The sequence below is a fragment of the Zingiber officinale genome, chromosome 7A, assembly GCF_018446385.1.
Source record: "Zingiber officinale cultivar Zhangliang chromosome 7A, Zo_v1.1, whole genome shotgun sequence".
NCBI lineage: Eukaryota > Viridiplantae > Streptophyta > Magnoliopsida > Zingiberales > Zingiberaceae > Zingiber > Zingiber officinale.
In genome coordinates, this window is record NC_055998.1 from 99,460,192 (window position 1) to 99,487,931 (window position 27,740).

The 27,740-nt window shown below is 41.0% G+C and overlaps 2 pseudogenes; both read left to right on the forward strand.

The window, feature by feature from the left end:
• The first annotated feature begins 1,312 nt into the window (after positions 1–1,312).
• On the forward strand, positions 1,313–26,874 carry LOC121999558 (annotated as a pseudogene).
• LOC122003168 lies at positions 14,188–14,259 on the forward strand (annotated as a pseudogene).
• Positions 26,875–27,740: the final 866 nt, after the last annotated feature.

The window sequence follows — 27,740 nt, forward strand, 5'->3', positions numbered from 1 at the left end:
TTGGAGTTCAAGATTTAGATAGATCAGAGGATGACACCGTCTATGCCTCAAATTGATCAATCTAGATGTCAATGATAGAAGGACATTGTCATATATTATGAAGAGTCACAATTAGTAGTCACAAGGCGATGTTCGATCTCAACATTCTTGTAACTTGGGTAGTAATGATGTGTTGCTAGATACCACTCATTACTTATGCTTCTAAATGGGTTTAGGAGCATTGCCAACATTATAAGAACCTATAGGGGCACCCACAAAGGGTAATCAGATGGAGATTAGGTTCATATGATGAACCAAGAGGATTAGATTCATGTGATGAACCAAATTGGATTAAGAGTAATCCTAATTAAACTAATTAAGTTGGACTCAATTTGGTTCATGTGTTAAATGAGTCGAATTAGATTTGGATTTATTGAGTCAATTTAATTCAATAGATATAGATTCATTAAATTAAATTGTTTTGAATCAAATGGTTAGATTTGATCAACTATGGGAGAGAAGAGGTCAAGTTTCACTTGACTTGAGAAGGGAAGATGAAAGATCAAGTTTGACTTGACCAATGCCACCTCATTTGTGAGTTGTCATAGAGTGGGCCAATGATGATGTTCCACATCATCAAGGATAGTATATGTGTGTGCCACCTCATGAGGGAGATCAAGAGTTGTGACTCTTGGTATTCCATGGAGTTTAAAAACCCCTCTTGAAGTGGCCGACCACTTGAAGTGGTATTGAATGTTTTTGTGTGCTCATTCACTCCTTCTTCTTCCTCCTCTCATCTTCTTCTCTCCCTCTCCTCCACCTTGGCCGAAACCTTCAAGAGTGCTAGCACACTCTAAGGTTTCTTCTCCATTTTTTTGCTCGTGTGGATACACATAGAGGGGTGTTCACTTGACACCCTTGAGATCCGGTAAATTTTGGACGAGCGGGATAAGCGAAAGGCTTTGCATCAAAGGTATAACTTCTCTACCATGTAGATCTAGGATTAGAAAACATGTACATGAAAATTTTATTCTTCGCACGGATCCGGTGGCATGGAACTTCGGGGTTTCCGCAACGGAAAAAGTATTTTTTACGGCCCGAAAGTCCCAACATAGATGACTCACTTCGGTCCCAATTAGGGTAGAAAGCTTAGAGCATAGAATATAGAAAGAGCTGTGAAACCTCACCGTGGATGGACAAAATAGGGAGGAGCTAGTGGTGGTTGTCGATAAAAGACCAGGGCACGGTCCAAGGAATAACCGCAATGGATCTAGGGTTACGCCACTCCCGAAGATCTCAACTTTCCCCCTCTTAGCTGAAGATCTACCCGCACATGGCAGTGACTTGGGGAGAAGGACAACCGTCGGACAGATCTAGGCGATCAGTGGAGGTGAAGCGTAGCTTGGCTGACGGTGGGTTGGATGACACTGACACAATCAGGATCTTGGTGGCGTCACAGCAGAGGATGCACAGCGGTGTTGGGAAAGAGAGGATGCAGCAATACACAAGAGTGGGGTGCCGGTATCTCGTGGTTGGGCGACGTTAGCTGCAATGGCCAGAGAAACATGTGATAGGAGAAAGGGGCAGCGCGGGCGATGCGATGAAGAAGCGAAGAGAGGGGAATTGGGTGGAATAAAAAAGGAAAAGGAAACTTAATTGATATTTTAATGAAATCAATCAACTCCTACTTAATTGATATTTCAAACAGGCTTTCTCCAAGTTTAATAGCTCTATCCTCTTAAAACACATCATACAGAGTATTTAAATCTCAATTAATTTCTAAAAATTCTAAGAAAATTCTACAAGGTTATTAATCCAATAACACTTATTATTTAATTGTCATATCTTATATTCTCCTCCACTAATATAAATCTGATTCTTAAATTACTACTCAAACTCTGGGATCCTTATCTAAGGATAACAATTAAGCAGCATACCTATATACTACTCCATTTTAGTATCATAAATAAATCTCCAACCCTGAGGGATTATGGTTCCCTTATTAAACTATAAGATTGTTAAATTTCTGCAAGTGCACGAATATGTGGTTAGTAATAAAAGATATCGAACCACAGGGACTGGTTATAAGCACTAACGATTGCTCACGTAAAATTAGCTAAACTATCGATTGTTGGAAGTCAGCTATTTAGAAAGAAGGGAGAAACTTAGATGAAGGAGAAGAGAACTAGAGTAAGCATTGAATATATCAATTTGGGGAATATGAAGTATCCAACTTACCCTAGAATTGTTTTGAAATTTTTAAGCTCAATCACTGTCGATAATGTCCAAGGAGGGAGAAAATTGAAATTTCATTTGTTTAATGATGATTATAAATGTTGAATAAGTTCACCCTATTCTTTCAAGTAGCCCATCAACATCATCTCTAAATCCTAACACTTCTAAGGTCTCTTGGTCCATAAATCTAGTGCTCAAAATGGAACATTTAGACATAATTATAATGATACATTTGTTTATTACTAGAGAAAACAATGCCAAAGTTATTAGATGTACCTTTGAAGCATGAGTTTCCCTTATTTGAAAGAATCATCTTCTCCTTTCCTTTGCTAGTGTGATCATTTTCTTTGATGAGTTTTGACATTATGGATGATGGGAAGGTTGAAACTTCAATGGAATGGGTTGTGAGGATGGAAGGTAGCACCTTGAGAGCTTTAGGGAGGAAGAGAGGTGAGAGAGGGATGAAGAGAGGAAAATCGACGGGCACGACCATGCGAGGTTCTGCACACCCGTGCCCTAAAAGAGGGTATGATTGGGTTGGGTCGTGTGGGTCCACACGACCTCTCGTTCGTCGATTTTACACGACCCCCTTCCTCCCCTTCTTAGCTGGGGTCACATGGCCGTGTCAATCGACATGACCCATATCTCCTTCTGCTTGGGTAGCTTCATACGGTCGTGTGAAGTCACACAGCCAGCTTCAACTTCTTCTCTGCCAATCCCACACGGCTGTGTGAGTTCACACGACCTACTTCTTGACTTGTGTAGTGACTATATTTTCTCGTCTTTGACTCATATACTTCTACGCCCATGAAACGATTATGGCCGCATCATAGAGGTTGTGCACAACCTGAAAAGAAAGGTTCAAAAGAATAAAATTTTTGAATAAATTAATCAAGAAAGCAAAATAACAAATTGAAAACTAAATAAGGAAAAGTCATTGGGTTGCCTCCCATGAAGATCTTGTTTTAGGTCTTTAGCTTGACCCTGCCTCAATTATTATGAATTATCCCATGGAGGCACTGCCTTTCCTCTTAGGGTCGATGCTTCAGTTTTTTCCATCATTCTTGCCTGTGTGAGGCAGATGTACTTCTTGTTGCTGGTTGGGGCAATTTTCCAAGTTTTCCTGGATCATGCATTGCTTCTTGCGGCCTTCCATGAGGATGGAGGTTCCATTCCTCAATTTTGTTGACATCCGTCCCGCTAGTATTCCTTTAAAAAGAAGAGACATGGTTAGGAAAATCAGATAAATCAAATTTTAACCTATCCTTACTAATAACCAGAGATAGCTTGTGGTTCTTCACATCTATATGATGGCTTCGGCAGTTGTAAGTGTTGGTGCAATCTTAGGTCAAGGTTGACCTGGATGACCCGACTCGAGTTGACCTAACTCGAGGTATATTTTGATGTTTGACAAGAATAGAGAAGTTGTATTTTGATGTTTGACAAGAATAGAGAAGTTGTATTTTGATGTTTGACAAGAATAGGAACTTGGGGGACTGTGGGTGCAACCTTTGGTCAAGATTGACCTAGTTGACCCGACTTGAGTTGACCGGATTCGAGAAAAGTCCAAATATGGAGACTTGGCACGGAAAGGTCCAAGCAGGGAGCTTGGCACGGGAAAAGTCCAAGTATGGAGACTTGGCACGGAAAAGTCCAAGCAGGGAGCTTGGCACGGGAAAAGTCCAAGCAGAGAGCTTGGCACGTGGAAAAGTCCAAGTATGGAAGCTTTGCATGGGAGGTCGGAGAGGGCTCGGTAGCTCGTTCTCTGGATTGGATGGAGTCGGAGAGGGCTCGGTAGCTCGTTCTCCGGACTAGGTCAGAGAGGGCTCGGTAGTTCGTTCTCCGGACTAGGTCAGAGAGGACTCGGTAGCTCGTTCTCTGGACTGGATGGAGTCGGAGAGGGCTCGGTAGCTCGTTCTCCGGACTAGGTCAGAGAGGGCTCGGTAGCTCGTTCTCTGGACCGGACGAAGTCAGAGAGGGCTCGGTAGCTCGTTCTCCGGACAAGGTTGGAGAGGGCTCGGTAGCTCGTTCTCTGGACCGGACGTGGAAGTCAGAGAGGGCTCCGTAGCTCGTTCTCTGGACTGGATGGAGTCGGAGAGGGCTCGGTAGCTCATTCTCCGGACTAGGTTAGAGAGGGCTCGGTAGCTCGTTCTCTGGACCGGACGAAGTCGGAGAGGGCTCGGTAGCTCGTTCTCCGGACTAGGTCCGAGAGGGCTCGGTAGCTCATTTTCTGGACCGGACGTGGAAGTCAGAGAGGGCTCGGTAGCTCGTTCTCTGGACCAGACGTGGAAGTCGGAGAGGGCTCGGTAGCTCGTTCTCTGGACTAGGTCAGATAGGGCTCGGTAGCTCGTTCTCTGGACCAGACGTGGAAGTCGGAGAGGGCTCGGTAGCTCGTTCTCCGGACTAGGTCAGAGAGGGCTCGGTAGCTCGTTCTCTAGATCAGGAAGGCTTTAGGGTTTAAGGCTGGGAAATTGGATCGGTCTGCTGACCGATCTAGTGATACTATGGGTATCTGGATCGATCTGCTGACCGATCCAGTGATACACTAATTCTCACTGTGGGTCATCTGATCGGTCTGGTGACCGATCAGTAACCAAACAGATTGGGAGAAGGAATAGGAGGGATCGATCTGTGGACCGATCCACCTATGGCCTGATCAGTCCACAGACCGATCAGGGCTCTGCAACCAACACCGATCAGCCTAGGGCCTGATCGGTCCCCTGACCGATCAGATCCGTCCTGGATCGATCAGGGTGGAGCCTGATCGGTCCAGGTCTAGTCGTTGAGTCACAACGGCTAGATTTCTGTGTCTGTGTCTTCTTCTTCGCAGGTTTATATAAATCAAGAGGTGGAGGGCCTCTATAGGTAGGTTGACTTCTTCTTGCTCCTGTGATCTGAGCTTTGTTGAGCTCTCCACTGCTGAAGCTTCGTGTGAGCTTCCCTCGGCTGGACTCCAACTGATCAGTTGCTGCTGTTGTTGGCATCCGTGAAGTGGTTGCTTCATCACCAGTCGACGAGAAGGCAAGCAAACTAGTGTTTTTACATTCATATTGTTCTTGGCTTCTTGCTTTATCTTTGTACTCCGATCTTACTGTTGCAAGAGAGATTGTGGCGAGGTTTCTCCACCCAGAAGGAGTTTTTATTAGCCAGTTTTCCGGGGTCTCATCCACCGACGGATTGATAGGATTCGTCCACCTTACGGACACGCCGAGGAGTAGGAGTATCATCTCCGAACCTCGTTATATCGTCGCGTTTGAGGTTTGATATTCTCCTGTTTCGTTTCTATCTTTTATTTCCGTTGCGCTAACTAAAATTGTAGGAAGAAACGTGAATTTGGGGTCGACTATTTACACCCCCCTCTCTAGCCCCGTCCGAAGGTCCTAACAAGTGGTATCAGAGCAAGGTCGCTCTTCGTCGGATTAACACCCGGGAGAGCACGAGCTAGAGAATGGATCAACTTGGAGAAGACGTCACGATTCCACCCTTCTACGATCGCGACGACTTCGCGTATTGGAAGGTAAGAATGAAGTATTTTCTTATGACTAACCTAGTAAATTGGAATTGTGTACAAGTAGGTTTTATTCCTCTGGTGGATAAAGAAGGAGAACCTCTTGAGAAGAAGAAGTGGACGAAGGAACAAATCCACCAATCCATAATCAACGACGAGGTAACAAAAATCTTTGAATTTTCATTACCTAATGATATCTTGTGTAAGATAGGTGGATACAACAATGCCAAGGAGTTGTGGAACAACTTGGCTAAGTTCCATGAGGAGAGCTCCAATTCAAGTCATGAATGAGCCAAGTAGCTCACATCATGGAGGTATGGAATTAGAAGTTGAGGGCTACTCAACATCTAAGGAAGAAGAGGAGGAGAGTTCTTCTTCAAGACTGGAGCAAGAAGAAGAAGCCTCTACCTCCAGAAGGGATGAAGGAGAGAGCTTATATCCATCCTCAACCCTAGGTAACTCAAGCAACTTAATTTCAAGTAAATTACATATAATGTGCTTTGAGTGTAGGGAATATGGGCATTACAAAAGTAAATGTCCAAAGAGGATTAGGAAGACTCCACCGGCACCAAAAGTCAAGGAAGTCGGAGTCCCGATACGCAAGGGCAAGGAGCACGTGGTGTGCTTCCAATGCAAGCAAAGGGGACATTATAGGAGTCAATGTCCAAGGGGGAGGCAACCTCACAAGGACAAGAGACCAAGCACATCTATGGGGGGAGCTAAGGCAAACCCTAAGGTATCCTTTAAGGCATATTCTTGCAATTCTAATAAGACACATGCTAGTAGTTTTATTGCAATTGTCAATAATGATAAGCATGATAACCATAGAAACTGATACATGTGCTTAGGTGCCAAACATGTTAGCCTAGATAAGGACAATGCTAGAAATGCCAACCCTAGAGTTAACTCATCTAAGGTTAAGGAAAACCTAGATAGGAATCCCAAAACAACTAGACATATGCTTAGGAATACCTCAAAGAAAAATGACAAATTAAAGCTTGAGGTATTAAAGAAGGAAAATCAAGTCTTGAGGTCAAGACTTGACACTTTAGAAAAGGCTCTTAAGAATTTGGAGAAGTCAACTCTAGGGTCTAAGGGTCAAAAACCAAAGCCCAAGGACATGAGAGGTTTAGGTCACAAACCTAAGTCTCAAGTGGTCAAACCCACTTATCATAATGTTTCATTCGATTATGGAACAAGACCTAGGGCTAGGAAGACCATCACCAAGGTCACAAGGGTCCCTAGAGTTGATCTTGATGAGTCCCAAATGACCAAGGCGTTAAAGCCTAGGAGGGTCATTAGGAGGGCTGCTAGGGAAGTCATCCCTAGTGAATATTTAGTGAACCCAATGAGTTCAAATAGGTATTGGGTTCCTAGGAGGGTGATTCCTTCACGCTAGATGGTTTAGGGTGTGCCAACCTTAATTGGATAGGTAGTTAACCTACTCATGGCAAAAGGTGGCATTTTAGGAATTTTCAAGGTGTAATCAAGCCTTGAAAATGAAATTAAAAATTATTCCTAAGGTGATTAGGATGTGCCAATCACATTTGAGGAGTTTTCTAGGGTCAATCTAATTGGAACATAGTGATATAAAAATCTTTAGTATATGATTTTAGGTCTATTACACTTAGGAATATATAATTTATGGTAAAATGATCAAAATTATAAAAAATGGCAACTAAGGCTAGAATTAGGTATTTTCTATACCTTTATATGTTATTTGCCATACATTGTTTGTCATATGTCATGTCATGATATCATATTTATTTTATTATCATTTGAAATGTCATGATAATGCTTAGGTTAGTTATATGTCATGCCTTATTTAAGTTTCATACTTGATGACATGACATCATGACATTGGCACATGTTTCCACTTATGATATTATTTTATGTCATGTCATCATCTCTTGCATTTATGATCAATTAATTTGATTTAAGGATAGAAACACAATTTGATATGGAGATCAAATTGTTGTTTAGAAAATGCATGAGAACTTAGCTTAAGATGACCTAAACCCATATCTCACATCAAAATTGACTTGGATGTGTTTGATACACCTTAGATGTGTGTGAGATATTAGGATTATGAGTTAGGATCAAGGTGCATAGTTCTTGTACCTAGATGAGCCTAATTCGAATTTGAGGATCATAGGGAAAACTTGTGTACAAGTCATGTATATTTAGCCCTAAGATTGTGGTCCTAAATTGAATGGTTTAAGATCATTTCAAAATTGATTTGAAAAACCTTGATGAAGATTTTCTAGTGATAGCATTCATCATTGAGCAAGTTGATACAAAGATGGATTAATCTTGAGCTATTTCAAAGTCTTTCGAACTTTGTATCAAGATTAAAAAATGAGAGTTATTTTCATAGAAAACTATTTTTCCATGATAATATATGTTATGAGGAATGTATCCTCAAAATTTTATAATTTTTGGAATTTTTTGTAATTTTTTAGGGGTTTCTGAATTTTGAGAGAAAAATCAGAAATTCTTATCAGAGAATTGTGGACCGATCAGAGAAGATTCTGATCGGTCTGGTGACCGATCAGAGCGTGCCAAAATGCTGATTTTCGATTGTTGTCTGAAATTTCAGCTATGGAAGTTGGTGCTTTAGATTTCTAAAGGGTTTAAACTCTCCAAGACATTGTTGGTGCAATGGTCAAGGGGGAGTTGACTTTTAGGGGGAATTTTAGCTCGTCAAGTTTTTTTTATAAGTGATTATCACTAAGTTGATTGTGGATTTTAGTATCAAGGGGGAAATTAAGGGTTTCAATGAAAGGTATGGGACTTTCATTAGGAAGAAACTCTTGACCTTGATTCACTCTTTTTGATGTGTGTCAAAAAGGGGGAGAATGTCCAGAGAATGTTCAAGGAAGAACATTAGAGTTTGGGGAGAATGTTCAGAGAATGTTCGAGGAAGAACATTGGAGAACTATTGAAAAACCTAAGTTAGGTTATCGGGTTAACCTAACTTGATTATGGTTTTTGTCAAACATCAAAAGGGGGAGATTGTTGGTGCAATTTTAGGTCAAGGTTGACCTGGGTGACCCGACTCGAGTTGACCTGACTCGAGGTATATTTTGATGTTTGACAAGAATAGAGAAGTTGTATTTTGATGTTTGACAAGAATAGGAACTTGGGAGATTGTGGGTGCAACCTTTGGTTAAGATTGACCTGGTTGACCCGACTTGAGTTGACCGGATTCGGGAAAAGTCCAACTATGGAGACTTGGCACGGAAAGGTCCAAGCAGGAAGCTTGGCACGGGAAAAGTCCAAGTATGGAGACTTGGCACGGAAAAGTCCAAGCAGGGAGCTTGGCGCGGGAAAAGTCCAAGTAGGGAGCTTGGCACGAGGAAAAGTCCAAGTATGGAAGTTTGGCATGGGAGGTCGGGGAGGGCTCGATAGCTCGTTCTCTAGACTGGATGGAGTCGGAGAGGGCTCGGTAGCTCGTTCTCCAGACTAGGTCAGAGAGGGCTCGGTAGTTTGTTCTCCGGACTAGGTCAGAGAGGGCTCGGTAGCTCGTTCTCTGGACTGGATGGAGTCGGAGAGGGCTCGGTAGCTCGTTCTCCGGACTAGGTTAGAGAGGGCTCGGTAGCTCGTTCTCTGGACCGGACGAAGTCGAAGAGGGCTCGGTAGCTCGTTCTCCGGACTAGGTCCGAGAGGGCTCGGTAGCTCGTTATCTGGACCGGACGTGGAAGTCAGAGAGGGCTCGGTAGCTCGTTCTCTGGACTGGATGGAGTCAGAGAGGGCTCGGTAGCTCGTTCTCCGGACCAGGTAGGGCTCAGGGCTGGGTTCTCGACGTGGAAGTCGGAGAGGGCTCGGTAGCTCGTTCTTCGGACTAGGTCCGAGAGGGCTCGGTAGCTCGTTCTCTAGACCGGACGTGGAAGTCAGAGAGGGCTCGGTAGCTCATTCTCTGGACCAGACGTGGAAGTCGGAGAGGGCTCGGTAGCTCGTTCTCTGGACTAGGTCAGAGAGGGCTCGGTAGCTCGTTCTCTGGACCGGACGAAGTCGGAGAGGGCTCGGTAGCTCGTTCTCCGGACTAGGTCCGAGAGGGCTCGGTAGCTCGTTCTCTGGACCGGACGTGGAAGTCAGAGAGGGCTCGGTAGCTCATTCTCTGGACCAGACGTGGAAGTCGGAGAGGGCTCGGTAGCTCGTTCTCTGGACTTGGTCAGAGAGGGCTCAGTAGCTCGTTCTCTGGACCATACATGGAAGTCGGAGAGGGCTCGGTAGCTCATTCTCTGGACTAGGTCAGAGAGGGCTCGGTAGCTCGTTCTCTAGATCAGGAAGGCTTTAGGGTTTAAGGCTGGGAAATTGGATCGGTCTGCTGATCGATCCAGTGATACTAAGGGTATCTGGATCGATTTGCTGACCGATCCAGTGATACACTGATTCTCACTGTGGGTCGTCTGATCGGTCTGGTGACCGATCAGTAACCAAACAGATTGGGAGAAGGAATAGGAGGGATCGGTCTGTGGACCGATCCACCTATGGCCTGATCGATCCAGAGACCGATCAGGGTTCTGCAACCAACTCTCTGTGAGAGTTGGGATCGGTCTGGGGACCGATCAGCCTAGGGCCTGATCGGTCCCCTGACCGATCAGATCCGTCCTGGATCGATCAGGGTGGAGCCTGATCGGTCCAGGTCTAGCCATTGAGTCACAACGGCTAGATTTATGTGTCTGTGTCTTCTTCTTCGCAGGTTCATATAAATCAAGAGGTGGAGGGCCTCTATAGGTAGGTTGACTTCTTCTTGCTCCTGTGATCTGAGCTTTGTTGAGCTCTCCACTGCTGAAGCTTCGTGTGAGCTTCCCTCGGCTGGACTCCAATTAATCAGTTGCTGCTGTTGTTGGCATCCGTGAAGTGGTTGCTTCATCACCAGTCGACGAGAAGGCAAGCAAACTAGTGTTTTTACATTCATATTGTTCTTGGCTTCTTGCTTTATCTTTGTACTCCGATCTTGCTGTTGCAAGAGAGATTGTGGCGAGGTTTCTCCACCCAGAAGGAGTTTTTATTAGCCGGTTTTTCGGGGTCTCATCTACCGACGGATTGATAGGATTCATCCACCTTACGGACACGCCGAGGAGTAGGAGTATCATCTCTGAACCTCGTTATATCGTCGCGTTTGAGGTTTGATATTCTCCTTTTTCGTTTCTATCTTTTATTTCCACTGCGCTAACTAAAATTGTAGGAAGAAACGTGAATTTGAGGTCGATTATTCACACCCCCCCCCCTCTCTAGCCGCGTCCGAAGGTCCTAACAGTAAGGAAAAGTCGTTCAAAGATAATTGGGATCTTAGGATCCTCTTCCATGTCCAAAACAACAAAATCTTTGGGTATGATGCATCCACCGACCTCTACTAGTACATCTTCCACTATACTGATGTGTGTAGATTATATACACTTGTTAAGCATGTTTTGACGTGCATTCACATATTTTATGCATGCTTTGTCTATACACTTTTATACTCTTTGTCTTACTTTCAGTATAAATACTTTTCTTTGTTCGGAGATTTGTTCATGTGTATTTTATGTCTACATGAGTTGAATTTGGAGAAGAAATGATGTTTGTGATCGATCTAAGTAACAAGCAAAGGAAGATGACACTGGCCATGTGAGCCACATGACCATACTAAAGGAGCAGGGAGGAAAATGACCTTGGTCGTGTGGAGCAGGCAGGCCATGTATCTTCACCAGAGAAGGAGAATGACACGACCATGTGGATCGACACGGTCGTGTGGATCGACACGGCCATGTCACCTTAGCAAGCATCTACACAACCCAAGTAACATCTCTACACGGCCGTGCATCATTTCCAGAGAAGAGGCAAGGCCAGGCCGTGTGTCCCACATGGCCATGCAAGGGATCCAGGGGCCAAGATTGGCATGGTCGTGTGAGCCACACGATCGTGTAAACAAACTAGAGAAAGAACAATATACTATCGTATGAAGGCCACACGGTCGTGTGACCTTGGCCGAGAGCAAAATAGCCAGGGCCGTGTGTGCCACACGGCCGTGGCACGGGCCGTGTGGTGTGTGTGCCCTGCCTTATATAAAGAGCTTTTCCCTCTTTTAAGAGGGAGGAGGGCTCTCCATTTTGGGGAGATCAAATTTGGGGCCAACCTTCACCTTCTACAGCCTTGATCCAGCATTCCAAAGCCATTTCCATCTCTGATTCAACTCCAGAAGCGAGGGATTGATTCCGAAGATCACTCCTCATCACTAGATAAGCATTTCTTATCTCTTCTCTTGATTGGGATTGAAATGTTTGTGATTCAGATCTCTATCTTTATATTATGGAGTAGATTGATTGTTCTAGGACTAAAGGAGTATTTATAGTATGATTTGATGTAAGAATCTCATGGATATGCCTTTCCTATCTCAATGATGTTGTTATATTTTGTATCTATTTGATCTTGTGTGGATTGTTGTGTTTGGATTTAATTACCATGCTCGATTGGATGTTTGTGATACTTGTGGATCTTGTAGAGGGATCTCTTAGATCGTATAACCAAGGGATGCTAGTGACAGGCTGTCGCGCTAACGGACATCTAGGGGATCACCTTGAAAGGTGAAGCTAGTCTCTACAAGGAGGTGGAATAGTTGAGTGCATTTATCCCCTATGCCTTTATGTGGATTGAATGGTGATGTGTTTCTATGTCGTATGACCGAGGGGCGTTGGTGACAGGCTGCCCCGCTAACGGACTTCATAGGGATCATGACTATTAAATTACTAGTGGTATAGATAAAAGTTCCTTGTCGGTTGACTTCTGTAGGAGAAAACCAGCAACTTCTTGCAAATGCATGGCAATTGAGGATAAGAATTGGTAGATCACCTTACATTGATAAATATCATAATGAAACTGAAATCCTAGAACTCTAATAAAACCCAAGTTCATACATTTGCTTTTCTATTTCTATTTTTAGTTGCTAATGTACATTCGCTTCCTTTGTCGATTGTTTAACTAATTCGTTGTGAGACATCTCTAATGCTTATAACCAATCCCTGTGGATTCGATATCTTTTTATTACTGATGACGAAATCATACACTTGCGGTAGCGTAACATATACCCATAGGGTACCTACATGAATGATCAGTTAATTGTAGAGCAATAGTAGTAAGTTTAATGTTCCCAAGACCTAGCTTGTTACATATTGAATATGGAATGAGGCTAACACTTGCCTCTAAATCACAAAAAGTCTCATCTATGAATTCAGATCCTATTTTGCAAGGTATGGAAAAACTTCCTGGATCTTGGAGCTTTGGGGGAGCGATTGTCATGAGCAAAGCACTGCTCTTTTCCGTCAATGCTACGATCTCGAATTCGCCTTTTTGCCTTCTGTTTGATATGATTCCCTTCAAAAACTTTGCAAATTTTGGCATTTGGTGAAGGGCGTCTATAAGAGGGACCTCAATGTAAATCTCCTTAATTTTTTTTAGAAAGTTGTAGAATTCTTTATCTTTTTAGGGCATTACTAATCTTTGAGGAAAAGGAACTATTTAACTTTGTGACAGAAACAGAAAAGTCTCATCAACCTTCCTGGTAATCTCCTCCTTGTCCTTGTTATGGGCGAAATTTGGCATAGGAGGAGAGGATCCTTCTTGAACATAAATCCCTTTTGGTGTAGTTACTTGGGGGTCTCCCAAGGTTCGTCCGCTCCTTAATTCAATACGGTTACAATGTTCCATTGGGTTAATATTAGGTTTTCCTGGGAATGTGCCTGGTGCTCTTGAAGAAGATTTAACTATCTGGTTAATCTTGCATCTTTTGGTGTTTTTTAGAGTTATCCATTTTTTGATTTAATTGCTTGATCTCATTCTTCATTTCCCTTTGTTCAGCAAGAATTTCCTCAAGCATCTTCTCTATTCTTTATAATTGATAGCCTTGTGATGATTGTTGTTGATAAGTTTGTTTCCCAGGTTGGTAGCTTGGCTTTGCTCTTGCAGATGGTACCTGGTCCTGATTATTCCGGTAAGAAAAATTCGGATGACTCCTCCACCCAGGATTGTAAGTGTTGGAGTACGGATTATTCTGTCGTTGATTGTAACTGACTATTGCATCACATTATTCAAGTTGATTTATTTGTGCAGAGATTAGCCTTAGGGGGCAAGTATCATGAGCATGGTCCGTACTTCTGCAAGTCTCGCACACACACACAATTGCATTGGCAGTGCTATTTCCCATAGTCTCAAACTTTTTGGTCAGAGAATCCAACTTTGCAGCCATAAGTGTGACTGCATCTACATGAAATTTTCCTGAGGCCTTGATTTGATTCCCAAAAAAGGAGACTCCAGATCTTTTAGACGCCCACTGATGATAGTTCAGGGCTACATTTTCAATGATGTCTTTGGCTTCATCTAAGCTCTTGTTCATTAATGTCCATCCCACTGCAGAATCGAGGGACACCTTTGTGTGATAGTTGATGTCATTATAAAATATATGTAGGACTAACCATTTCTCAAGCCCATGATGAGGGCACTGTTTGAGGATACTCTTGAATCTGTCTCATGCTTCAAATAATGATTCTGAGTTTGTCTGTCTGAAGATTTCTATTAGATTCCTCATGTGAGTTGTTTTGCTTGGTGGATAAAATTTACCTAAAAATTGTTGCTCACATTGCAACCAGGATGTTATATTGTTTGTTGGTAAGGAGTTAAGCCACTGCTTGACTATATCTCTTAAAGAAAATCCAAATAGTAGTAGTCTCACTGTTTCTGGTGGAACTCCATTGTCCTTCATCGTGCTACAGATCTCATAAAATAATTCCAAGTGCTGGTTTGGATCATCAATTGGTCCTCTTCCAAATTGATTTTGCTGAACCATGTGGATTGTCGCTGGCTTTATCTCAAAGTTATTAGCTTCAATTGGTGGCCTGGTGATGTTAAACCGAAGCCCACGTGCATAAGGTGTTGTGTAGTCTTTCAAAGGTTTGTCAGCCATTTTCGACGCTTCTCGTTTACTTGGAGTCTTTGTAGGATTCTTCTCCTTTGAAAAGTTTTATCGATCTCTGGGTCGAATGTCAGTAGCTCTCCTACAAGATTAGATCTTTACATGTAAGAGCGGGGTATCAAACAATCCAAATGCAACAAGAGAACAAAGTTTTTAAAATTTTCAAAGGTAAAAAGAGAATGCAAGAGATTCAAAATGCAAAAATAAAAATGTAGAAATTTAAGTAAGCAAATGAAAGATGTAACTTTAAAATAAAGTTTGTAAGAATTATTTAAACTATAAAGAAAACAAAAATTTAGTCTAAGTCAAATGATTATGACTAATGTTATAAGCGCAGTCCTCGACAATGACACTAAAAACTTATTATGTTTCTGCAAGTGCACGGATATGTTGTCAGTAATAAAAAATATTGAACCACAGGACTGATTATAAGCACTAGCGATCGCTCACATAGAATTAGCTAAACTATCGATTGTTGGAAGTCAACTAATTATAAAGAAGGGAGATACTTAGATGTAGGAAAAGAGAATTAGAGTAAGTATTGAATATATCGAGTTGGGGAATGTTCTAGGAGTTTGGTTTCATTGTGGTGCTTACTAATGTATCATGGTCTACTAATTTCCTACCTTTAATTAGCATGCACTTGTAGGAAGTTAGATTTATTATCCCTAAGTATTTAATAGAGATGATTCATATGAAATCCGAAAACGATTAACCCCTATCACTAGGGTACCTTGTTTATAGATCACAGGAATATATATCTAGTAAATAATAGTAAAGATAAATATAGAAATTAGGTACAATTTCCTACTTCCTTATGGAGGAATTGCTTCTCCTTTCAAGGGAATGTCTTAGACGTCCATAAGCGGGTTACCCCTATCACTATGACCCCTCGAGTATACGATCTAGGGCACTCTTTCTACAAGATCAGTAATCCCTACACAAACATTCGATCTAACATGGAAATAGAATGCAAACACATCTCATTCACATTAGAATGAATAGATACAAAGCAAGTTAATATCATGTAGATAGATAAAAGGCCTAACCATGAGTTTTTACATCGTAACACAACTACAACTACTCCTTTGTCCTAGAACAATGAATCTACTCCATAGAGGAAAGAAAAGAATCCAAAGACATCGAGAAATAAAGCAATCAAAACCCAACAAACAGAAGCAGGGAAAAGAAAGCTTATCGAATGACGTCGAGTAATCCTTGGATCCAATACTTCACTTCCAGAGTTGATGGAATGGAGGAATCTGTCTTGTATCATCGAACGACAGTTGAGGATGTCATAGAACGGCACCAGGATAATTCTCCTAAGGCTAGCGGCTTCCCCCTCCCCGAGAAGGGGTAAAGAACCCCTTTTAGGGCACGGGCCTGGCATGGCCTGTGCCATGGCTATGTGAAATCCACACGGCCAGTGTCGCCTTGGCTTTGGGTCAAGTGACACGGTCATGTGGGATCACATGGCCGTGTTCATCTCTAGCTCTGGAAATGTTCCACGACTGTGTGGGATCACAAGGTCATGCACTTCTTCGACTCTGGATGTGTTGCACGACCGTGTGGGTTCACAAGGCCGTGCGATTGCTCCTCTTTTGGACTGGCCACACGACCATGTAAGGTCACACGGCCGGTGCCAGTAGCCTTTTGCTTTTCTCTCCGATTGGTTGATGATCACATTTTCACTCCGAAAGTGATTCCTGTCAACATAAATACACACAAAGAGTAGATCTCTGACAAAGAAGAGTAATATTGCTGAAAATATAACAAGGAGTATAAGAATACATAAATCAATCATGTGTAAAGTATGTGATTGTGCATTAAAACATGTATAAAAGAGTATAAGATCTACGCATATCAAAGATGATCTACTTCCAAGTAGATAGATAGTAATGACTCTGTGGGTTATGAGTTCACCATGTTTTTGCTAATTCTACATTGCTGCCTAGCCAACTGTGGATAAATTGATTACCTCCGTAATTCATAACGCACACTATTAGCAGATCCCCTAATATCTGTATAATGTGCTTAGTGATTTGAGTAGATTTTATAGATTTTTTGTCATACTTTAATGCATTTCTATATATTTCATAAGCATAATTTATATTTATTATACTCTATTTCATTATAATATTATATTTCTACTTATTTTGTTCGGAGATCTACTTTTTTCTTATTTTAATTGATAGGACACATTTAGTAACAATAGAGTAAAAAGTCTTAAAATGTGAAGTTGAAGGAAGGAGCATGCTCATTCAAAACATACATAAAGGAAAAGGCTTTAAAAATATTATCAAATTAGATATTTAATCAAGAAATATACTCTAGCCATGTTCCTTAATATGTGCATAATCATATGGAAGAAATTTGATGAAAAACTGAGCTTAAATGAAGTCTAGAGCCTCTAAAAGGTCTAGGTTGTGCCTATGAGACATGGACATGTGACAATCAAGTTTTTTCCAAGCTCTGACCTTTGCCTCTTAGATATGGGCGTGCCTGAAAAAAGGTACGCTGTGTGAAATTTTCTACATTTGATTGAAATTAAAATAGTCATAACTTTTTACTCGATTGGAATTATGGAATGTTCTAGATATCAAAATGTAGATAACTTCAAGATCTAGAACTTTAATGAAGACTTTAACATGAGAAAACCACATCTAGATAGTCTAAAAGATGCTTCCATAAAATACGACCATGCTTGGGTCATGCCAGAGCCATGTCAGGGTCAAGTTTATTCCCAAGACCATGAGATATGGACGTGTGATTTCACACAGATGTGTTCCCCATCCAAAGCACAATCAAGGGAAAGTCATGTGGTTTCACATGGCCATGTCAATTTTTCAGAGCTAATTCAAGGCTTGGCCATTCCAAATGGCACGACCATGCCCCCCTCACTTGTGGCATTCGAGCCATGGTCGTGCCAATTGGCAAGGTTGTGCCTCCTTGGCTGAGGCCATTCACACCCAGGCCATGCCAAGAGGTATGGTCGTGGTGGAGAGCACGAGGGGTCGTGTGCCCCTTGCTATAAAAGGGAGCTTTCTCCCATTGTCAGTCATCTTTAGCTTAGGGCTTCGTCCCATTCCTTGGATAAGAGTTCTCCCCTATTGGGGGAACCCTAGAAGTTCATCTTCCCCGATCCATCCACCTCCGGAGTAAGGATTGCATCTAAGCTGGATAAGCCTTCTCTACTCTTCTCTTTATGATTTGAGTTGTAGATTGCTTTACTTCTTGTGTCTTGGTTGTATTTCCTTTTCTATAGAGTAGATCTCTAGATTTAGGATTAGAAAGTAACTATGATGTGATGTGATATATGAACTATGTATTTGGATATTTTCTTATTCAATGAAGTGTTTATGATATGTTCTATGTGTCTTATGCCTTGTAAGTGTTTGATGAAATATGTGAATGGTGTAAATATGTAGATGTGAGGGATTTGTCTATATATTAAGGTTGCTATTAGACTGGATAACCAAAAGATCCTTAGTGACAGAGGATACCCATTCAACTGGACATATTATGCCCTTAGTGATAAAGGGCATCAATAGTTACCCACTTTCTAGAGTTAAAAGATTTTAACATAGGGGATAATCCTTGTTAGGGCATTCTAATTGGAGTTGATACTCTAGTGCTACCATTAGGAGGTATATTAGATAATTCTAATGATTGTATGATCGAGGAGCCCTAGTGAAAAAGGAAATCCTTTTAACTAGACTTTTTAGAGTTACTTTTTACTTAATAGCGTTGGGACTTAGAGTAGACTCTTTGGTGTGATCTTCGTGAGGTCATGCTGGACTTTGATTAGAATCCCTATAAGAATGTATACATGGAGTTAAGGATACGAACAATGCATAGGGGCATTAACTAGCATCATAGTGAAATCAAAATCCAAGCATCTCTCTATCCCAAATCCAACTTCACCTTCTTCTTCCTTCTCTATCTCTTCTCTCTCAACCTTTCAACCAACAATTCGAACGTCTAGATAATTTACTATGCAAAGTTAAATAATGCTTAATCAACAGTTCTCGTGGGATTGATATTTTATTACTTGACTGTTGGAATGTATACTAAAAGCCTAGTTTTTTGTATAAACATTTACTTAGAAATAAGAATCATATTGGTTAATATTTACATTTATATGCTAAATGTAGTTGTTCAATTAATTTATATTGTAGATAACATGGTGTGTGGTGTCACATACAGAAGATTATGTTATCGGTTCTTTATGAATTATAAACAGTAGTTCACGACTAAGATGGAAAGGAACAAACCGTTGGAATAGTCATAGTGTAATTAGGTATTAGTTTATCTTGACTAATAAATTATACTAGTACACTATAAATGTATTGAGTAAGACCATTTAAGGTAAGTTCTTTTTATACTGACTTAATAAAAGAACAAGACATTAGTTATTATGGAAGTGTGTGCTCTTAATCCTAATATAATAACAAGCACATATATTTAATATTTATTTCTTTAACTTTTCAAAGGGTGAGGTTTAGCTTGATAAATCAATATGCCCGATAAGTTGGGAAATGATATTACTTATAGTGTGTGTTGTTGATTATAGAAGGAATTTGTGTCATAGTTATCTAGGTTGAGAATGTCCCCAAGAGGAGCTCATAAGGATTGCCATGTTAAATCCTGCAGGTGGACTTTGTCCGACATGACGATAAGGTTGAGTGGTACTACTCTTGGACTAAGAAATTAATTAAAGTGAGTTGTCAGTAACTCATTTAATTAGTGGACATTCAATATCTTAAACACATGGAGATTAACACACTCATAATAAGGAGCCCAAAATGTAATTTGGGATTGGTGCGGTAGTTCAATAATAATTCTTTAGTGGTATGAATTATTATTGATGAAATTAAGTTGGGTGTTCGGGGCGAACACGGGAAGCTTAATTTCATCGGGAGACCAAAACCAATTTCTCCTCTCGGTCCCTATCGTAGCCTCTTATTTATAAAGTATTATACCCACCTATACCCACCTTTATACCCATCCTAATGGGGCCGGCCAAGCTAGATTGGAACCCAAGCTAGGGGCCGGCCAAGACCAATAGGATGAGCCAAGTACGTGGCCGACCAATGCTTGTAGACCAAGCATAAGTGGTCGACCCTAATCAAATTAAAAGGGTTTTAATTTTTAAAAATTTTCTTATGTGGATTCCATGGTTTTAAAAGAGAGTTTAAAATTTAGATCTTTTCTTTTTATAGCTTTCTACAAAAGATTAAGAAAAAAATATGATATCTTTCCTTATTTGTAGATTGAAAGGAAGATTTTAATTTTGAGAAAACTTTCCTTTTTTGTAACCATGTTCATGATTTAAAAGAGAGTTTAAAATTATAAATTTTTCCTTTTATAAGTTTCTACAAAGGATTAAGAAAAGATTTGATATCTTTCCTTATTTGTAGATTGTAAGGAGATTTTAATTTTAAAGATAACTTTCCTCTTTGGAAATCATCCACATGTTTTAATAGAGAAATTTTCATTTATATATTTCCTTTTATAACCAACCATGAAGGGATAAATTATTAGAGAAATTTTTATTTTAAAATTTTCGGAAACAAATTAAGAAGTTTTAATTTTTGTTAAAACTTTTTTTGTTTGGGATTATGAGGTGGCCGGCCATATTGTTTTAAGAAAAGGAAATAAGTTTTAATTAATTAAATTTTCCTTTTCATGGCAAAGTAATAAGGAAGTTTTTATTTAAATTTTCCTTATTTGCCAAGACCAAGAATTATAAAAGAGGAAGTAGGGGTGCCTTCATGGCTAAGAACTCTATTCTATTCTTCTCCTCTTTTCCTTGGTGGTGTGGCCGACCCTTCTAGTTCTCCCTTCTCCTTTTTCTTTCTTCTCCTTGGTCGAAACTCTTCATCCTTTGGAGCTTGGAAGGTGGCCGGATATTGCTTGGAGAAGAAGGAGAGAAATGAGGCTTTGTTTCTTGCATCTTTTGGAGGTTGGTGGTGGTGGCCAAACCTCTACATCCTTGGAGGAGTTTTTGGTGGCCGAAACTTGGTGAGGAAGAAGAAGGGCTTGGGTGGTTCTCATCTCAGTAGATCGTTGCCCACACAACGTCCGAGATAAGAAGAGAAATACGGTAGAAGATCAAGAGGTCGTTGCGTACAAATAAAGGTATAACTAGTAATTATTTTCTGCATCATACTAGTTTTTCTTTGTATGAATTCCAAACACAAGAGGCATATGATTCTAGATTTTCGGATTAGATATTCGAAGTTGTGTTTTTTTTTATTTTTTCGATCTTTTGATTCGATTATTTTTTTTTGGTTAAACCTAATGTTATTTTAGGAAATTAAATATTGAATTTCGTTAAGAGGCTTTGTCGAGACAATGGTGGATGCTCCTATACCCAAGAAGGTCATGTGCCTCGCCATGTTTGACCTGGGAGCCAATTTTCGAAATAAATATTTAATTGAATTTGTAACATAGGTAGATTTGGATCAATAGTGTTAAGTTTCGCTTGCGATCCAAGTCTAAACCATTAAGAACAGATAAGTTAAATTTGGAATCAATAATGTTAAGTTCCATTTACGATTCTGAATTTAATTTCTAAAGAACACAATAGGTTGTTAGGAAAGGTTCGACACTTGTACAAAATTTTTGTACAGTGGAACCGGTACGATCTTCCTAGGACCAACTAACATTGACAACAACCGTGCACTTGCAGATTATACACATTAAGTTTTTGGCGCCGTTGTCCAAGACTGTTCACATTAACATTAGTTGATTAACATATAAGTTACTCAAAATAGTTTTCTTTTTCTTTTACATTTTGTATTTTCTTTCTTATTTTCATTATGCACTTTCCTTCTGGATTTTAAATTTTGTATTTATTTTTATAAAAATTAATATAAAAATTGGTTGAGTGCCTTGATATTTTATATCTCCTATATCCATGTGCTATGTGATGATTGCTCACTGTGTTTTGTGAGTTCAGTGCTATTGTTTCAAGTGAGACCAACGGTTATAAACTGTTATCAATAAAAATAAAATCTGTTGTGTTTTTTCTACCTCAGAATTCTAGCTAGAAAGTTTAGCAATGCACATTTTATGCACCGTTAATTTTTTTTTTACTGAGATCGTGCTCAAATTTCCTCACCCTTGTGACTTATTTTATTTGGACCATGCCCAAAATTTCCCCATTGCCTACCTCATTGTTCCTTCACCTCCTTCATCAAACAGTTGATCTCTTTGCCTCCTTCACCCCTCGTGCAAAGGTGATAGATTGACTGATATGAGGAGGTGTAGATGGTGATGGAGGGCGACCTGATACGTTGCCACCGCCACCCTACTCGGACCAAGTGTTGGAGAATGTTCTAGAGAACATGCTTCAGATCTTGGTCTATCGGAGGGATAGAAGCACAGCATTGCTGGTTTGTCAGTCTTGGGACCTCGTCGAGGCGCAGATTCGGCACGAGCTCTATGTCGGGAACTACTACATCACCGGTACGCATGCTATGGCGATTTCGCGGCGCCCGGGCACTAGTGCTCAAGGGGTGCCCCTGTTTCTCCAATTTCAACCTGGCTCCACTTGGTTGGGGTGCCCGCTTCTCCCCTTGGCTCTCCGCTATGGCCTTCACCAGCCCTTGTCTTGAGAACATTTGCCTCAAGCGAATGACTATCTTTGACGCTGACCTCACCCTCCTCTCCCACTCCTTCCCCTCCTTTCGCGATCTCACGCTCATATGCTGCGATGGGTTTGACACCCTTGGTCTCACCATCATCGCTGAGCTATGTAGGTTATCCTCTCTGACACATTCCCTCCTTGAGCTGATTCGAAACTTCAAGATCTAACTTTGCTCATCCACCCCTAAAATTTCTCGATTTGGATCAGAATTCCTTCGATTGATTATTCTGATCTACTTGTAGGAATCTAAGGGTCTTGGATCTGATCGAGAATGATGTGGAGGACTAGGACGAGGAGCTTGTCGACTAGATCTCAAGGTTCCTGGAGACAACCATCTCTTTGGAGTCACTCTCGTTCAAGTGTGTGAATTACCTAGTGAACTTCTCCACCCTAGAGGCCCTGGTTGCTCATTCACCCTCCCTTGGGCGGCTGCAGGTGAACTAGAATGTCTCTCTTGGCTAGCTTCGCCGCCTCATGATTCGGATGCCGCATCTGACCCACCTCGGTTCCTTTCGTCCTAGCTTCGCTGAAGATCTCAATGTTGCTGACCTCGAGCAAGCCTTTCTCACTTCTAAGTAGCTTATTTGTCTTTCAGGGTATCGTGAGGTGGTGCTGGAGTACCTCCTGACCATCCTCCCTATCTGTGCCAACCTTTTCTTGCTTAACTTAAGCTAGCTGTGATCACCGCTGAATAGCTCAAGCTTGTGATGCTCGAATGCCACAACCTCCGCACCTTCTGGGTGATCCCCTATTCTTCCACCCAATGTGTTCTATTGCTTAATCAAAATCTTGCTTTTTGAAGTTGGAACTGGCACACCATGAGGGTATACTTGTCTGCCAAATCAGGCGGTACCCTTTAGTAACAATATAGGAAATGCGATATTGAACCAATTTAAGTCAACATAAAATACCAATGTAATATAATAACACTAAGTCATGAATGACAATGCGTGTATGTATGTTTGAACATGTGATCATATTAAACTAACCAAAACAGTTATACCATTTTAATAAATCTTCATCGATTCAACAAAGTAAAGAAAACATAAATAGTGGCAGCAGAATAGAAGAATAAAACAACTCAAACAACTAAAACAGAAATCTAATTCGAGTGGAACTGGCAGTCAGGACCTCTGAGTGACACAACACCTCCTCTATCTGCTAACCTAAAAGTCAAAGGAAAAGCAAAAGGGTAGTGAGTACAATAACTCAGTGGGTAGGAGAAAATAGAGCATGAATAATATACTGTCAGGAGATCAAAGGATACAGTCTCAAGTAAAGTGCCTACTAACCAATGTACATATCCCAACATAATCACCTGCTAACTAGAAGAATAACCAATAACATAACACTACACTAACCTGCTTAACTAAGTATAACCAAGAAAGTGGAAATATATACCGTACATCCAAAACCACCTACATAAACTCAGCACATAACAAGTATAACTAACATATAACAAACATATAACAAAATCCTCACTACACGCAATAACATGCTACCATGAATGGGTCTCGTGGGCAGCTAGGGTATCTACTATCTACAGGTGACAAGACACGCTACCACCATCTGATCCAGTGGGCAAATAGGGTGAGGTAACTATCTAGCTCTTCAGCTACTAACTGCGGGTGACAATACATGCTACTACTATCTGGTCTAGTGGGCAGATAGGACGTGTAGCTATCTAGCTATGGACTGTGGATGATAATACACGCTACCACTATTTGGTCTAGTAGGTAGTCCTATGTATCCTAATCTTTGACGACTCTCTCAACCATAAATGGAAGACAATAGTTGACAGGATATACTAACGATCATTAATGACTCTCTAAACTACGAATGGGATACAATGGTCGTTAGGATATACCAACAGTAGATAAGCCAAAAATGAATAGTCACATCCAATATAACACTCTATAGTCACACCCTAGTCAACCCCACTAGTGTATAGTCATAGGCCTAAATAACAAAGGTCTAGTAGGATCCTCAATATCTTACACTATGGTATGAAATAACAAACAAAGGTTTAGTAAGATGCTCGATATCCTATACTTTGGTATGATCATCCTAACAATAACTACAAACTCAAATCATCTACCAAGGGGTCAAGCAAAGTATCTAACGTCCTACACTATGATATGGTAATATCGTGGATACATATAAATACAATCATGAATAATAAACATAACAACCTAGCTATCAATAATATGTAAACATATAAGGATAAACAATAAGGTATTAAACTCAGGAGCAATATAAGATAGATTTAAGGTAAATGAGTAACTACGACCTCATCAAAACATGAAAGTCAATAATCATGCAATATGATCAAAACTACCCATCTCAAATGTAGAGTCATCATAACCATCTTTAAGTCAAAGGATTTGCCTCAAGCTCTAATCCTACATATAATGACACGGGGAATATCTAAATATCTATAACCAATTAATCAACCCATTGATTTAATTAATCCACCAATAATTAATTAATCCATTAATTCATTTAACTACAACCTAAATCAATCTTACATACCCATTAACCATTAATTAAATCAATTAATACAAATTAATTGATTAACTAATTAACCAAAAATTGATTAATTAAAGCTAATTCTCAGTACTGTTCTCATTGTAGGTCACTGCGATGCTCGGCGATGCTATGGTGCTAGTGGTTCATCAACATGGAACTGTAATGACGGCAGGGAGGAGGTGGTGACTAGGAGCAGAAGGGCGACCGACATTGGCGGAGGTGTGCGGCAGCGTCATTGTCGCACGGCGCCGCAGCGTTGGATCATGCTGTGGAACATCGGCGAGGAGACTGGTGCGGTAATGGGCATCTGTTGTTGTTCACAAGGTGATAGAGTTGATCTTGGTGGCCGGTGGAATCGGCGATGGTGTCAATTGCGGAAGAGTGGGGTGACGACGGATCTACTATGGAAAAATCACAGCGGTTGGCACACGACCGTGCTCGACAGTGACCCATAGAGATCGTCGGTTGCTCGCTGCGGGAGCCCCAAAAGATAGCCAGGGTTGTTCTCCGATGGCGAGGAAGGTACTAGCGGTAGTAGAATCAGGCAAGGTAGAAGAAAACGTCGCACGGGGGGAGAGGGATGGATATGGCAGCATCGCTGGGCTCGGGCTGAAGATGACAATGGAGGCAGCGCACCGACGGTAGGGTCTGAAGCACTTGACGACGACTATGGTTAAGAGCAGCATGATGGTGCCGGCGCGGTGACGACGGCCGTGGGCAGCAGCGCGTGCGTGAGGAGGGGTGGCGGTGAACCAAAACTTCGGTTAGGAAATATAAAGTTAGGCTAATTGACATTATCAACTCCTTATTTAAATAGGTATTCTTAAACAGACTTTACATGCTGTTCGTTTATCCTCATCATATCTAAAATGATCTATTTAAAATCTAAAAATATCTAGTAAAATTACATAAATTCATATCAACTCTATTCCTGATAAATTATTCATTAAAATAATTTAATTAAGTCAAATTTTAATTATTTACATCTTTATCTATATTTTTTTTACATATTATAGGAACTCTGCTTATTCTTCAGATTCTTGATACCATCGTGATGACGGACTACTCACGGTGGCCAAGGGTTGCAAGAACCTCCACGAGCTCAGAGTGTTTCCCTTCGAGGCCACCGAGGACTCAGAGGGCTTCGTCTCCGATGCTGTCCTTGTGGCCATCTCAAATGGATGTTGGAATCTCCAATCAATCCTATTCTCCTGCTAGTGAATGACGAATGCTACCATCATAACTATGTCCAAGAACTGCCCGGACTTGGTCATGTTCCATCTCTGCATCATGGGTCGCCGCCACCTTGTCCACATCACCGACGAATCTATGGATGAAGGCTTCAGAGCCATTATTGTCATGAACTGCAAGAAGCTCACTGGGCTTGCTGTCTCTGGCCTACTCACCGACAAAGTGTTTGAATACATCGCAACCTATGGCAAGCTGGTTAGAACCCTCTCGGTGGCATTCGCTGGAAACACTAATCTGAGCCTAATGTACATGCTCGAAGGCTGTCACGGACTACAGAAACTGGAGATCAGGGAGAACCCTTTTGGCGATGCAGGCTTTCTCTCAGGTATCCACCATTACTACAACATGAGGTTCTTGCGTGGATGCCCTCATGCAAGCATGCAAAGTTAAAAGGAGGCAATTAAGGATAATGTGGTGATGGAAGTGACCGGAGATTCATCCAATTGTGCTAAAAAGATGAATACGTTCGTCCCAGCGCCCCCGTCAATCCGTCTCAGGATCAATACAGAGGAGGTAATCACGGACGGCTACTAACCTTTGAATAGTGACTAGCACATAAGGAAAATATTTATCTCAATTTTATCGAAATTCAAACCTCAGATCTCATTATGATAACACCTCATGTGCTAACCACTAGACCCATCCGAGAGGACGATCAGAGATTCACCCAAGGAACTTGACAACGATGTCGTAGAGAAGTTGTATCTGTACCGGTCCCTCGAAGGGCCGAGGGATGATGCACCTCCATTCGTCAGCATCTTGTAGGGAGAAGAAGCAACCAAGGAGCTCATGGTAGTCAGAGGACCGGATATGTGATCCAGCAGAGTGAATTTGGTGAGCAATTCCCACAACTCACTTGATCGCGCACGCATTCACCATGAATGAAGATGATACAATTCTTGATTCTCTATTGATATCTTGTCCATGACTTGATCTCTGCGACAAATTCAAGAAGATGATTTCTTCACTGAGCTTTCTGATGGATAGAAAATGCACCATAAGTCTCCAGGTTTGTTCACGTTCGTTTGTATTCTGGATATTGAATCTTTGCTATGTCTCGCTTGATTTCAATTACTTCCATGATCTTTTCTTTTCTTTTTTGAAGAATTTCCAGACTTGATGAAAAGTCTCCAAGTTTATCTCCATATTTTTGGTACTTTGACCTCCCAAAATGTTCTTTGCTTTTCTATTTAGTTGACTTGTTGCATTATTGAATGCTTGAAAGATTGTTTTGCTCGAGGTCAAATCACACTTTCAATCTCATTCAACCCACCCAGTTCGGTTTTGGTATTGATCTTAGCTTCCTACTCTGGGAATAGTTCCCTGGACATTGACAACATGCTCAATCTTTGTCTCTACTTGTTCAATCTCTTTCAGCTGCATCGACTTAATATGACATGAGTAATAAAGTCTTGGTCAAGTTAAGTTACAGGTGGTACTTGCATAAGTTAATTCTTCCAACCCACATTGGTAACTATTATACGATTAATATCATAATAGAATATTCCATGTGTTGGAATATAATTATAGGCTTGTAAGAATCTAAGCATTATATGTTGCTTTGTTATTGTTTACTTAGTATCACTACGTGAAGGCCAACTCTCAAGTACTTTGTTGATACTTGGAACTTC